Below are 15,440 nucleotides of genomic sequence, written 5' to 3'. Positions count from 1 at the left end.
CTATGCTAGTACTGGTATTTCAGGCATTAAATGGTACAAATGACATACACTTGTCCTACCAGTGCTAACATACATCTAGATCTGTTTCAGCTCAGGGCTGGGGAGTATCAAACACCTACTCATAGGTTCAGGGTAAATATTAGGCTATCAGCCTGCAGGCTATTACAATTCTGGCTGATAACCAGAGATCAGAGTCAAATCTTGTACCTTGTACCTTGTATTCATGAGGTGAAGACCTTAACCATTATATCAAGCCCTCCACCTTACATTTGGTAGTGTTGCTTCAGGGTTCTCCCCTTTGAAAATGGATGATGACGATGACACTAGTTACTGAATGAAATATGGGCTATGTTGACCCCCAAAAAAACACCCCATCCATATTTTCAGACAACAGAATGTATGCTTGGCAGAGTTTTACCTGTCATTTATGCATTACAATGTGAATTTGTGGCAGTCATGTCAGTCATTTATTTGTGTCAGCAAGATATAATGAGATTCCTCTATACTGCATGTTTCAAAACTACATTACTTACTTCTGACATAGCAAATACACCCTCGTATTGCATCATTGACTTAGCATGTGGAACTCACTGGAGTACTCTGCCTCAGAATGTCACGCTGGGGACAAAGAGTGAACAATGCTTCCCAGCAAAGGCTAGTGGCAGAAGGGAGAGTTTTTTGGTGCTGTTAGATGCTTTGCTCTGCCACACTTATAAACAGAACATGTTGCAGCATTATATATCCAATGGCTTTTAAAGCTGTTAATTCTACAATGAGGTACTTTATTTCTCCTTACTGTCAGTCTGTCTATCTGTCTGACAGCACTAAGTGCTTTATTGCAATTCAAAAACTTTGAAAGCTGATAAAACATTGCACATATATATTTTTTCCTGTCGGTAATAGCACATGAAGAAGGTAACACTCCATGCACTACAAATAATTATGACTGGTTCTCTAACTTTAACCAGCTTTAGGTTTCTCAACATGGATGCCAAGATTTATGTCTCAAGCTTTGCTCTTGAGGTGAATTTCTTGGCATCCATGTTTTGGATACATAATAATCTGGTTAGGTTCTGAAGACCTGATCATAGTCATTTATAGTTATAGTTTAGTAATGCTTTTAGTTAGATTGAGACTAGTTAATTTTTTTAGTTTTGGGGACTCTTATTATTCACAAGTGGCTGGTTGCAGTTTGTATTTATTTATTTTGTTAGTTAGTTTAAATTATTTTTTTATAAGTAAGGTAGGTTTATTCCTAAGGTATTGATTCAAATGGGTGTAGTGTGTATGTGTGTGTTTGTGTGTGTGTGTGTATGTGAGCACTCTCTCTCTCACACTCTCACACACACACACACACACACACACACACACACACACACACACACACACACACACACACACACACACAGTTTCTTTTTTTAATTTTTAATGTGAAGGGGATTGACATGGTGATTGGCTATATGGGAAAAATAGGTAATGATGTACATGGAGTTGTGACAAATGCCTGATTATACATGCAAGGTAACAGTATCAATACTCTGTAGATGTTAAAAATATTTACCACAACACTTATAGCAGTGCATCTTTTTCGGTTAAAGTAGAATTGTGCCAAAAGCCTTTTCTAGGTCCCAGTAGGCAGTGTAGATAGACTGATCCTTGTCCATACCTTCAATAACACTGTCAAAGAAATCAACTATATTGGAAAGACAAGGCCTGCTTTTCACAAACCCAGACTGATTAGGGTCATGAACTGAAGACCACCTATTTTGTTGTTTATATATTCAACTATGATGCATTCCATGATTTCACATATAATATTAGTGAGGCTGATTGATCGGCTGGACTGATGAAATAGTGTCCAGAAGGTATGCCCTTACCACAGTGCTGGATCCTTTTCATCCCAGTCCATCAGAAATTACTTCCGTCCCTCCACCCCTCCTTCCAAATTGTCACTTATTCTGTGTAAGACTAGAAATCTTATTGATGTTACTTTTAGTGCCTCAGTCACTAGGTAGTGCACGTGGTCTGAAGTTAGAGATTCCTGGGGAATTATGAGAATGTTTTGAAGGAACTGGAGGCAATGGATCACTGACTATGAGCCAAAATGGATCCAGTAATCAGCTCTGTTAGCAGTTGTAATCAGGTGGACGTGGATGAAAAGAATCCAACATTATGTTACATAACTTCTGTTTTGTATAGTTTGGGGTCTATGTTTGTTAGTAATAAAAGAGAAAAAAAACTCATTGCATACAAAAATACATGTAACTGTCAAGATGCCAATAATGCTCTTACTAAACTTAACAAGGAACTCTGAACCCTGATCATATCAACCAAAGCCAGATACAAGGTAAAAGTAGCCACCCAATTGAAAGATAACCACAAAGCCTTCTTTAACTATTTTAGAAATCTCAGGAACACTGCCCAGAACTAGTAGAGCTAATAGTAAAAGATACTAGATGCACAGACTCAGAGGACTCAAACTCAGTAGACATAGTCAATCTACTAGCAGACAAATTTAGTTCAAACTTCACCCCTTTTTCCCTTTCATATTCTCAGATTGCATAATTGCTCCTACAGCCCTTTCAAATTTTCCAAGAAAAAGTTTTCAAGGCACTATCCAAAACCAAGAACACTACTTCTAGGAGAACGGATACCATATGAGGCTGCCTAAATGCCTGAAACATGACTTGTCAGATCTCCCTATAGAATGTTTTTAATGTCAGCTTCCAAATAGGCTTCATGGTAGATGAATGGAAGACAGCAACAAGCAGCCATTTACCGAAAGGTAGGATGTAAATGAACCCAGGTAATTATAGACTCATAAGTCTAACCAGGCTCATCTGTTAGGCTATGGAAATGATCATTATAGAAGTAATAAATAAGGACATAAGTAACCTACAAACTCTTTAACCAAGCTAGTTCAGATTTGTCAAGGACAGATACTACCTACTTAACCTGGTTGACTTATTTGAGAAGGTTACTGAAGCAATGGATGCAGCAAATCATGCATGTGTAGACTTTGTAGAGGCATTCAACACCATCCCACACTTAGGTATCATAGATCAAATCTCCCATTTAAATATAAATCACTATGTAACTCATAATTTGGCACACACATAGAATCCAAAAAATTATGGTGGCCAGCTTTACCTCCTCCAAAAGATCTGTCACTAGCAGTGTAGCTAAAGGTTCAGTCCTTGGTCCACTTCTCTTTGGCATTTACTTCTTGGAGGTCAAAGCAATTCTTAAGCATTTATGGCTGACCAAGTCTTTGGATGATTGTCAACTTGATTCTTTCATAAACACCCTAAAGGACACCAAAATACTCCAAGAGTGTATTCCCAAATAGTAGCTAGTGTCAAAAACATGGACTAAAACTAAATGCCAAAAAGTATATAACTGCATCCTTCTGCAAGCATGACTTCCCTTGTAACTATCACATTGACAACACACCCCTGAAAATCAATGCCATAGTCAGGGACCTGGGAACCAATGTTGACATTAACAGTCCTTTGATCAACACATATCCACTATTGTAAGGGACAACTTTTTCATTGCACAGTGTTTATCTATAGGTCTGACGTTGAGGTTCAAGAATGTAATTATTCACTGTACTCGCTTCTAATCAGGCCAATCATTATATATAATGTCTCATTTGGTATGTACCTCTGCAAACACTTATCACATCTGGAGTGACCAGAATGCTTTCTTGCTAAAAAAATCAAGTGCCTAAATCCCCAAAACTATGCAGATCATCACAGATCCTTGGCCCATTTCTTGGTATCATACAAGCTTCTAAGATGTGACCTCTGCCTCACATACAGATCCTCAACAAAACCTATCCTGTTAGAGCTATTACACATTCACGAGTCCAACTGTAGCTTGAATACCCACTCATGGGAGTTTAATCTTTTTTGCAACATAAATAGAACATTTTGGAGGGATAGATATGTATCACAGAAAATACCTCCTCTATGGAATTACTTCTCCAACTCTATTCAAATATAATTTGGATGAATGGATGGCAAACAGCAATTTCACTCCCAGTTTAGCACCTATGTCCCTCATGGATAGGAACAACAAGTAAATGTCCCAACGTGTCCTTATTATGTCCACAACTGGGTTATTTTGACATGATCAAAATGTTTCATACATTTTTTTCATGGAGGTATTGCAGGCAAACTTGCAATCCTGGAGATACATTCATATGTTATACAGTGGCTGACTAACAAAACCCCTATAGTTACAATTCCAGGTGTCGGGTCTGAAAGCAAAAATGTTACCAGCTATGTCCTGCAGGCCTCAGTGTTGACCCCCTCATATTTAATATTTAATTCCTCTACCTAGCAAAATTCTTATATTTCAACAGTTTCAAACTAAATGCAAAAGAAGTAGTACAGTTCAGTTTAGTAAACAAAACATCTCTTCACACAGATGACACACCCCTGCAAACAAGCACTGTCATCAGGCCTGAGGCATCCTATTTAAAACATAAATAAAAAAATAAAACTTGTTATCCTTTTACTGTCATATCTCAACATTAGTTAAGAAATCCTTTTATTCAATTCATTTAATATTCAAAGATATTTCCTCTAGAGCCAAATAAGTCTTAATTTCTCTTTACTCATCTCATTAGTTGCATTTGGGAGGCTGGCATAATGGTTATGGTGTTTACCTTACAAACATAAGGTGCAGGGTTTGATTCTCACATGGGGTAATTGGCTAGGTTGAAAATGGCCCACAAGGGCAATTAGCCTAGTACGCACCTATGAATGTAATGCCCCTTTAGTAAGTATCTGTCAAAAGTAAAGTTTTTGTAAGTTGCACTTACCCATAATGGTAGATGTTCAAATTACTCACTGCTGCAATAGCCCTTAGGCTATATGGGTTGTTTCTTAGGAAACAACAAGCATCCATCTTCAAAAAGCGCCACCCCAACTCCCTTACATTGAGTGCTGATTGGCTATTTCCAAGGATGGCAATCAGCAGTCAGAGTGAAGCTTTCTTCAGGACTGTCTTGCCTATAGAATGACAGAAGCACCTAACAATCTTAAAACAACTAACCAGTAATAAGAATAAAGCATATGAAGTAGGAACAAGTACAACCCTACTTTGTACCCCAGATATGTACAGAGGACCATGTAGCTGCCTCTAGAAGGCTTCCAGAATCCATCACTTTCCAATATGCTATCAAAGAATGCAAGGGTCTAGTAGAATAACATTAATACTGTCTGGAATGGATTTGCCATAGTGGCAATAAAAACACAATACTTGAGGATAGCCACTTGTAAATCATCTATTTAGACACAGTGTCCATTTTAGCACATTGAAAGGAAATACAGAGTTGATCAGCTTTTCTATAGGGTTTAGTTCTGTCAAGATAGTAGCTGGGCTGCCTTTGCACATCCTCAGTATTCAGAATCCCTTCTCCCTGTTTTTAGGTTCTGGGTAAAAAACTGGAAGACTGATGGCTTGATTCAAAGTAAACTTTGAAACCACTTTAAGTGTGAATAAGGGGGTTTGTTCTTAAAGAGAATGTCTCCCTATGGTAAAGCAAATAGAAGTCATCCACTATTGACAGCTTACAACTCAGATACCCTTCTTACAGATGACAGAACAATGACGAGTAGAGTTTTTCAAGTCAAGAACTTTAAATCAACTTGATGTGCAGTTCAAAGGGTGACATAATCAATTTCTCCAGCTCATAGCTGACATCCCAAGGAGGAACTACTTGTTTACAATGAGGTCTCAGGAGTAAAATGCCTTTAAGAAATTGTTTTACCATGAACAGAGAAGAAAGATGAGAATCCATGGGCAGACCTGCTGTAATGGCCGCAACTGAACCTTTACATAGGAATAAGTGAAACAAGAGAAAAGTAACTTATGTAAATATTTGAGTACCAGTGGTTTAAAATACCTGATGGGCCCCTGATTATTGATTAGGCACCAGCTAGAAAAATTGTTTCTTCTCACCTAGGAAGGATTTTCTAGTAACAGGCATTCTTGCCTCCTTTAGTGCTTACTGTATGGCCTCATGAAATAAGTGCCTAAAAGGTATTAGAACTGAAACATCAAGGTAGTCAGTTGAAGATGATAGAGTGGGGTGTATCAAACTCCCCTTTATTCATGTGAGTAGGTCTAGTCTGTGAGGAAGCTTTTGTTAATGGTCCTTGACCAGTTCCATAATTGTGCCTGGGCCAAAAGTGGCTCATTACAATGATTTTTGGGGTATCCTTTTGAATCCTCAGAGTTCCCCTGGATAGCAGTGGTAATGGTGGAAATGTATAATGAACATTCCCTTCCAAGGGAATGAAAATGCATCTGGTCCACCTTAACTTCTCTGCTGCTCTATTTTGCTCCAACAGAATGTAAGATGTTTGGAAGAGTGGAAGAGTGCTGAAGACCTAACTCCTATTCCATCACTTCCATCCTGCATAGTGGGTATGAACTTGTACCTCCCTGCTTGTTTCTATGCCATATGAGTGTGGTATTGTCTGTAATCACTTGAAGAGGTCCTGACAGAGAGATTTCAAGGCTCGAATCACAGCTGACATCTCTTTTACATTGTTGTTGTGCTCTGGTTTGCCTGAAGGATTCTTCAGGTCTAGCATCTTTAACCCTCTGGTAACTGCTTCCAAATCAAAATCTGATGCATATGTAGTGAGAGCTTGATTTGGAGTCGGAGGTGAGAAGGGGACACTTAGGTACAGTTTAATTTGTTGCCTCCACCACTGTAGTTCCCTTTTTAGAAAGTCCACAACTGGAATTTGACACTTCAGAGGATGCAAATGCTGGCTTCATGTGTACATGTTTTTGCATATTTGGACTTATTGACTGTAATGCCCGTCTAGCCAAGATAAGGGACTCATCTTTTTAGCAATAATAACTTCATCAGAAGAGTACTGTCTAACTTATTTTTTTCTTAAGAGGAGTTTCAGCAGAAGAGAACTGACTCAAATGAGGAATGTCTGCTTGGTTTGGTTTCCTGTCCGAGTTACTTCAAGAAGAATATCCTGCAGTCTTTCCCAGACATAAAAAAGATGATTCTTCCATGCCCTTATCTAAAACTGGAATAGCCATAGAGGATGTGGTTGACCCCCTAGTTCACACTTTCCAAAAGGGCGACAGCAGAGGAAGCCAGAGAGATAAGTAAGTGATCTGAGGAACTACCATGGACCACTAAAGGCTTATCCACTATTGGCTGAGGCGTCACCCACTATTGGCTGAGGTGTAGACTAAGTCCACAACACTGGCAAGAACTCCTTGGTATCTGAATTTTTCTTTCTAGGTGCACTAGAGGTAATGAAGGTCATTCTTATGAGATGCATGAGGAAGGGGTACTCACAACATGGCTATTGGATACAGTCTGAGCTGAGCATTAAGAAGATGTAGAAAGTGCCTTAGGCAAGAGGTCAAGAGCAGAAGAGAAGCCTACTGTGAGAAGGTTTCACACAGGAAACAAAGTTTTCAATTATAGTGAGTTCAGAGTAGATGAGACATGACAGATAACCATGAAGAAACTGCAGAAATGTGAATAACCTGGGGCAGATAAAGCAGCACTAAACCTACTTACAAGTACCTGAGATTTCTAGGCACCATATATCAGGGCTGATTTAAATCTGTATCAGGTAGTATACATTCTGAAGTTGTTTTATTTATGAAAGTATTGTGCTCTATGAGATTGATAAAAGCTAAGTTTTTTTTAATTCATATGAAAACGTCTGAGAGGACTATATGAATTGTACATAATTTTATTATGTTCAAAATTTCCATTATAAAGGATTATGATTTGGTCTACAATCATACCCAGGATGTTATGTGTTTGAGATAAAGCGGTCAAGACATTCACTTCAAGAGTAAAGCCTGAGAGGTGAATCTTGACATCCATGTTAAAAACACATAACTAAGTTCCCAAGTTATGATTGGAAAGACCCAATCATAATGCTTTGCAGTGTATGACCTTTACCTGGTCCCATGTACTATAAAAGTGAGGGGGAAAAAAGCAGTGCCAAATGGATAACAGCCACCCAAGAAGCACATCAGGAAGTTAATAAATACTTTGTCTGGACTTAAAAAGCAGCCTGAATGAGTATTTAATTTGGTTTATTGGCCTTGTAGCATTCTTCTTCCATGGCTGCTTATCACTGTTAAGAGCAAGACAATTGTTAAGCAGCTTTCTATCCAAAAGGCGCTTAACATGCTTATCTTTCTACCAGTTTTGGAACATAACTGCAGCACTCCATGAATAACAAAGCGAATGTACTTTCTCATAAAGCTGACTGACTTATGCCTGAAGCAAGAAATGAATAATAGACAATGTTGTTAAATGTATATGATGATACACTGTTTGAGCTAATAACCTCAGCATATCACTATATATACATACATACATAAATATATAGCTATCTATATATGGGTCTACTTCTGTAATACAAAAACATGTTTTAAGTACAAACTTATTTCAGTGAAAGTGAAATGAACACCAGTTCACTGAATCGGAAATAAAAAAAAAACACTCCAAACACACTTTTGCAGGGGGCACAGTGAGGATAAATAAATATATCCATATCCCCACTGTAGCGCGATCTTGGAGTTAGTATATAAAATTAGCGGGGGTATGGGGGCACAGCTCCCCACATAGGGAGTACAGAGGAGCTTGCCCCCTGCAAAAACATGTTTGAAGTGTTTTTTGTTTTTTATTTCTGGTTCGGTGAACCAGTGTTCACAAAAGTACACTTTCGGTTAAGTACGGTTTTGCTGAAATGGGTTCGTACTTCTGTGTTTCGAAAAAATGTGTTTTCATAGAACAGAAGTAGACCCCTATATCTATATAGGTTCATAGGTTCATAGGTAGCTACTAGGCTATTGGCCCTAGGGCCTATATAAGCCTAGCTAAAAAGATACCCTGGCTTTCGCACCCAAGAAAATTATTTTCCTGTGCCCCTGTCAAGCAGAGCCACAAAAGTGATCCTCGAGGTGAATTTCCTATCTCCCATCCAATCATCAAGATTTTTCTTGAAGAGTGCTAATGAGGAGCTTTGTTTGCTATAGATAGGTAGTTTGTTCCAGAGTATGGGAAGTCTCTGGGGCATGAATCTATCCCTCCAGCATGTTCTGTTTATTGTGGTGACAAGGTTTAGGTCCCTAGAGCATGTAGCTTGGAGGGATTGGGATTTCTTTAAGTGGAGCATGTCCAACAGCTCTAGGTTTGACATAGCTTTTTATGTTAGGCAGAGATCGCCTCTGAGTAGGCGATATGCGACGGAGTAAAGCTGAAGTTTTTTGAGACAGTCTGCATAGGGCATCTGTTTGAGGCTGGTAATTCTCTTTGTGAGATATTTCTGCAGCCTTTCCAGTTGTTGTAGATGTCTTGTGAGGTACATACCAAAAGGGGCACTGTATTCTATAATGGGTCTAATGAGTGATGAGTAGAGGGAACAATGACCTCTTTTTTCCTGGATGAGAAACCTTTTGTGATGAGGTGTGCCACGTAGAAGGCACACACGTGTATATATATATATATATATATATATATATATATATATATATATATATGGGAGAATTCAATAAAGTCTACATGGATGGGTTTTTTCATGTAGGCATAGTGGCACAGAGCTAACATGGAAATAAGGCTCCATGTGATCCAGTAAACAGAGCAGAGGGGTGGGCACGAGCATGCGGACATGGAAGTGTCTGTGGCATGCAAACCACCTCATAAGCAGGTGAATTGCATGCAAATGAGGTTGTTTTGCAATGCAGCAAGCAGATAGGTATCCATACAGGACCTGTGTTGGTGTTAGAAGTCTACATGGAAAATTTCCATGTACAGAAATGTAAAAATTGAAGAGGCGCTGTAACGGCCAAATTAGAAGGTCAGAAATATCATAGTAGGCATTGATAAGTGCAAAACTATGCCCTGTGAGTCCAAAAACTAATGCAAAATAATATAAAATAAATTTTGTAATACCCATATTACATTTGCGTGGCATGCAGCAGAGTGCAAACATGCCGTTATGCAAAAAAAAAAAAAAACTATTAGAAATGTTAAAAAGTAAAAAGATGGCATAATTGAGAATAATGCATTATAGGGCCCTGCATGCAGTATGCACAATGGTAGATACCAGTGGTTGCTAAAGAGGCAGGCCCTGGAATAGTGAAGTATAGTGGGCCACTTTATCTGCAGACAAAACCTGTGTAGCACCAGAACTGTGTTGGTGCCTGCAGAACAGCTAGCTGACATCAAAAGGGGTGTGTCACAATATGTGTAAGTGGATTGGTGCTCAGTGGCACCTGTTTGTGCCGTGCAATCGCTCAGCTAAGCAAGGGGGTGTGTCCAAACTGCTGAGCAGTGTTTATACCAACTCCGCGGGTTTGTGAGCTGTGCTGCACTGCTTAGCAGGGAAGGCATTTAAAAAAAAAACAAAACAAAAGGAAACAGCCTGGGAAAGCCAATTATGTCTAAATTACTGATAAGGCCTATTGCACTGACACTGGGCCATTCAAACTCCTCATGGCAGGTGGAATGTATCATAGTTAGCCAATCTCACAGACTGCATCTGCAGCACACCACCATAAAGTATGCATACACCCTGCAATCTGATTTTTCACCCATACTCTTCACCATTGAAGTACAGACTTGGGAATTTTAACTGACAGAATGCAAGGGGCTACTGCTACTCTGCTACATATGTATGTGCTAGAGGCTGAGGGCAGTGCTGATGCTGCTGACAATAAGCTAGACTGAGAAGGAGAAGAGTGTTCAGGCCCAGGGTAACCTTCCAGGAGCTACATGAGCTGGAGATTGTAGAGCAGTGCAGGGTGGACAGGGACATACTACAAGAACTCACTGAACTTTACCTCCCTGAACTCAGACCTACCGACAACAGAGGGGAACACATCCCAGTGGAAAAAAGGTATGTGTAACCCTTAGAATACTAGCTACAGGTACATTTCAAAGACCACCTGTGGAAATGATGGGGGTCTCACAGGCATCTGTATCCAGGGTACTCCACCAGTTCCTGGCTGCCATGCAAACGCATGCCAGTGAGTACATTTATTTACACCGCATCCCTTTAGGAGACGGCCAGCAGTATGCATCTCTTTCACCATGTAGCACATTACACCAAGGTACTGGGTGCCACAGACTGAACTCATGTCCACATTAAAGTACTGCCTGGTATGGAGTGTAGAGTCTATATCAACCACAAGGGGTATCACTCCATCAACTGCCAGGTCACGTGCAATGCCCAGGGCATTATCATAAGTGTCTGTGATGGCAGCCCTGGCAGCTATTATGACTCCCATATTTGGCATGCATTACAGCTGTACAAGATGTTTGCCATGGGGGACATCCCATATGTACATCTGCTGCAGGATGCTGGCTATGCACTGGAACTGTGGATGATGACACCCATCAGGAATGCACACACACCTACCAAAGAATGCCATAATGAGGCAGACGCACAAACTATGAACATCATAGAGTGCGTGTTTGGGCTGCTCAAGTCATGGTTCTGCTGCCTTGATATATCTGCTGGATCCCTGCCGTACTCTACAGCTACATGTGCACAAATGTTCACAGTATGTGCCATGCTATACAATATAATCCTGCAGAAGTAGCTGTGGCAGGATCATCACGGGGAAGGGACACACAGGCCCCACCAGTGCCAAGGTCCATGCAGCCACAACTACAGGGGGACTCGGAAGAGAACCCTTGAACTTGTCCCTGTAGGCAGATGCAGATGTGCCCAATATGCCCTGGCCTTAGCAAAGAGGCAAAGCATAGCAGATACACTGACAACCTAGGATCTTAGGGACTGACACCTAACTCCGACTCGCATACATAGTAAAAAGTGTGCCAGCCAGACCACACAACCTGTATCTTACCATGTATTGGCTGTGTACTTCATGCATCAGACAGAGTCAGCCCTGAAGCACTGTTATCTCAACTGCTGCATTCACAAGGTAAGTCACTCTTCTGTATAACAAATCTACAGGGTACTAGACTATGATATATGGACCTCCTGCATGTATGCAAGGGAATAGAGTGGGCTACTGGGTCACCTGTAGAGAACTGACAGCTATGTGGGACAAGAGGAACTCTCTGTCCAATACTTGCTGCCCCATAATTTGCAGTAGGCTGCAAGGCACCAAAACCCACTGCAGTATGCCAGGGAAATGCCAAACAGTCAGGTCATATGACAGATGCATGACTGTCAATGCTAGAGTCCCCTACGCCCAACACAGCCGTGTTCCCATACAACTGCAGTAACAGTATGTTTGCAAGATTATAGCAGCAGACCACACAATCCCAGGGCTGTCCCAAACAACCTGGCAACATTTTCTATTTACTCAATATGCAGGGGTCAAAGTGTATGTTTCTTTGCAGCTGATAGTATCAGGAATTAAATTTCACTTTCTAGAGGCTGGTGTGGCTCAGTGAGCTAAGTATATTAGCATGGCTGATGGTGTTCATGGTTCAAAGCTTGCTGCACCTAAAATTTTGCATGTGAGGTACTGCTATGGTAGGAGTCCCACAGACTGTCAATATGTCACTTTTTGTTACTGCAAGAAAGCTGGACAATGTCACAGACAAAGGAGGGATAGGGGGCCAAAGCTATGGACATTACACATGCTCTGAGTAACCTAGAAGGTGGCTAGCATAACAGCAGGTTGTAATAAGGCAGAGTCCAGCAGGACATAAAGGCCATCACACAACTGTGTCAGTACCTACAACAAGTCAGTGGGCACCATGTAGTAGTACATTACAAAAAAAAATACAACTGTCTGAAGAGCAGAGCAGACATATGGAACAGAATGCTGTACATCCTGCAAAACATGTGCAGTCAGAGGTGTGAAGTCTATAACAATGTGTGTGGTATTACATTGTGTACTCCAGTCACAGCATAGCTACAACTACTTAGAGCAGGAAATATGGATAAAGCCATGAACAAGAGTGGGATAAAGGCTCACATATAAGGAGAAGGATTAACTAGTGGCCACACAGACGTAGAAAGTGCAGAGAATGACAGGTTGTCCAGTAGCATGGGTTCCCTGCTGTGTATGGAGTCAGTAAAGCAATTGTCTCTCATCAGTTTCTAATGTCAGTCTGTAATGATTTGCCAGTGATGTGCCAAAAAATCACAATGTCATGTAAAACGAAACAGACATATGATGCAAAACCCTCTATAGCTCATTACAATCTGTACACACTCTAGGTATGACTCAAATATTATGTGCAGCACACAGCTGGGGAATGTCTTGGACATATCAGGGAGGTGCTGGACTGTTGAATCAGGTGCAGCAGCCGGTTGGCTGTAGCAGCAGCAAGAGAACGTAGTGGAATCTAGGATATCCAAAAACAAAGTTCAGCAGATGAAAAGATGCCCAATGCTGAGAGTAAGAACACTTTAATTACAAAAGACAGATAAAAACAAATAAAAGCAGGTAAGCACTTTTATGATTGCTCGCATTTTCAGACCTTGACAAACAGTATGAAAAAACAGGCCTTTAAATGCAACAAGCTTCCAACTAATTAAAAACAATTAAAATTATTAGGTATGAGTATGAGTTTAAGTTCTTGGTACTACCAAAATTAAATGAAAGTTTGAGGGAAGGGGATTTGAGCAATGAGACTGAACTTGCTGAGTTAAAATGGATTGTCATCTTTAAAGCATATGTGCCACCTGGTTTGAATAGTGCTGTTGCTTTAAAGCATCTCCTAAAGAAGAGAGGCTTAGTACACTGATAAGTGTTAACACCTAATAATTTTAATTGTTTTTAATTAGTTGGAAGCTTTTTGTATTTAAAGACCTGTTTTTTCATACTGTTTGTCAAGGTCTGAAGAAGCGAGCAACTGTGAAAGCGCTTACCTGTTTTTATTTGTTTTTATCTGTCTTTTGGAATGAAAATATTCTTACTCTCAGCATTGGGCATCTTTTCGTTTGCTGGTTGGATGTAGCACACAAAATCCTGGAATGGAGTACAGGTAGATCTGGCATGGAGTCACCTTGTAAGTACTGCCAGTCACACAGGGCATGCTCATACACTTAGCTAATTTTGGCCCATGTCTGATGCCTCATCTGCCTAAAGAAGCTTTTCTCCTTGGGCCTCTGCTGGAAATGGACATGTATCTAGCCAGACTAGCCCGGTCAACAAATGTAAAATAAAAATAAATAAATAAAATAAAGAACTGATATGTGAATATATCTCTGTGCATGCAGACAGGAATGCACATGCATCTGTCTCTCCCTATCCCCCTCAGGCATGATTACCCTTAGCTATCATTATGTAGCACACACAAACACACACACACACACACACATATATAATATATATATATATATATATATATATATATATATATATATATATATATATATATATGTATATTCACATAAATGTGTAGAGTGATGCAGTGCTGAAGCCACTTATACACCAAATGTAACTGGTGAAGTGTGCCACTAGTAATATGAGCTGTAGTGTGTAATAGTAGATAGATAGGGGTTCTAATCCCACATAAGTCACCTGGTGTGTTTGTATATGTACATGCTTCCCGTACAACAGTACAGACATGCCTAACAGGCATATATCTTTGCAATTGTCACTTATTGTATGGCCCTGTGACTAGCATCCTCTACAACAGTGGTCTCCCTGACAACAGCTGCTGATGTCATCCACCTTAACAGCACTAGTAGATCCCCTCAGAGCACCTAAATCTGTGGCACATGCGATAAGTCCATAGTACTAGAGTATATACTACTAGATAGGTAGGGGTTCTAATTTCAAAAAGGGCAACTTTATGAATGAGTGTGTGTGTATAAATGTACCCCCTTGCAGCAGTGTGTCTGTCTCACCTTTGTGCAATGGTTATACATTTTCAGGCCATTGGCCTCCTTTACAGGGCCTGCTGATGTCATCCACCTTAACAGCACTGGCAGACACTCTCATAATATATAAGTTCCAATGAGCATGTGATAAGTATGTAGTAAGCCTGCTGATTTCATCCACCTTAACAGCACTGTCAGACACTATTATAATGCATGAGCTCTGTGACGCATGCAATAAGTATGTAGTTCTTTAGTATATACTACTACTACTAGATAGGTAGAGGTTCTAAACTCAAAAAAGCAACTCTCTGAAAGTGTGTGTGTGTGTGTGTGTGTGTGTGTGTGTGTGTGTGTGTGTGTGTGTGTGTGTGTGTGTGTGTGTGTGTGCAGATATACACCCCTCTCCTATTTGTGTGCAATGGTTATACATTTTCAGGCCCTGTCAACCTGTGTGCAATGGTTATACATTTTCAGGCCCTGTCAATCCCCCATTGGCCTCCTTTACAGGGCCTACTGATTTCATCCATCTTAACAGCACTGGCAGACACTCTCATAACATGTAAGCTCCATGGTTCATGTGATAAGCATGTCGCACTGTAGTATATACTACTA

Source organism: Protopterus annectens, chromosome 1.part1 (genome assembly GCF_019279795.1).
Source record: "Protopterus annectens isolate FY-2018-M chromosome 1.part1, PAN1.0, whole genome shotgun sequence".
NCBI classification, from domain to species: domain Eukaryota; kingdom Metazoa; phylum Chordata; order Ceratodontiformes; family Protopteridae; genus Protopterus; species Protopterus annectens.
Note: the sequence above shows the minus strand (reverse complement) of the source record.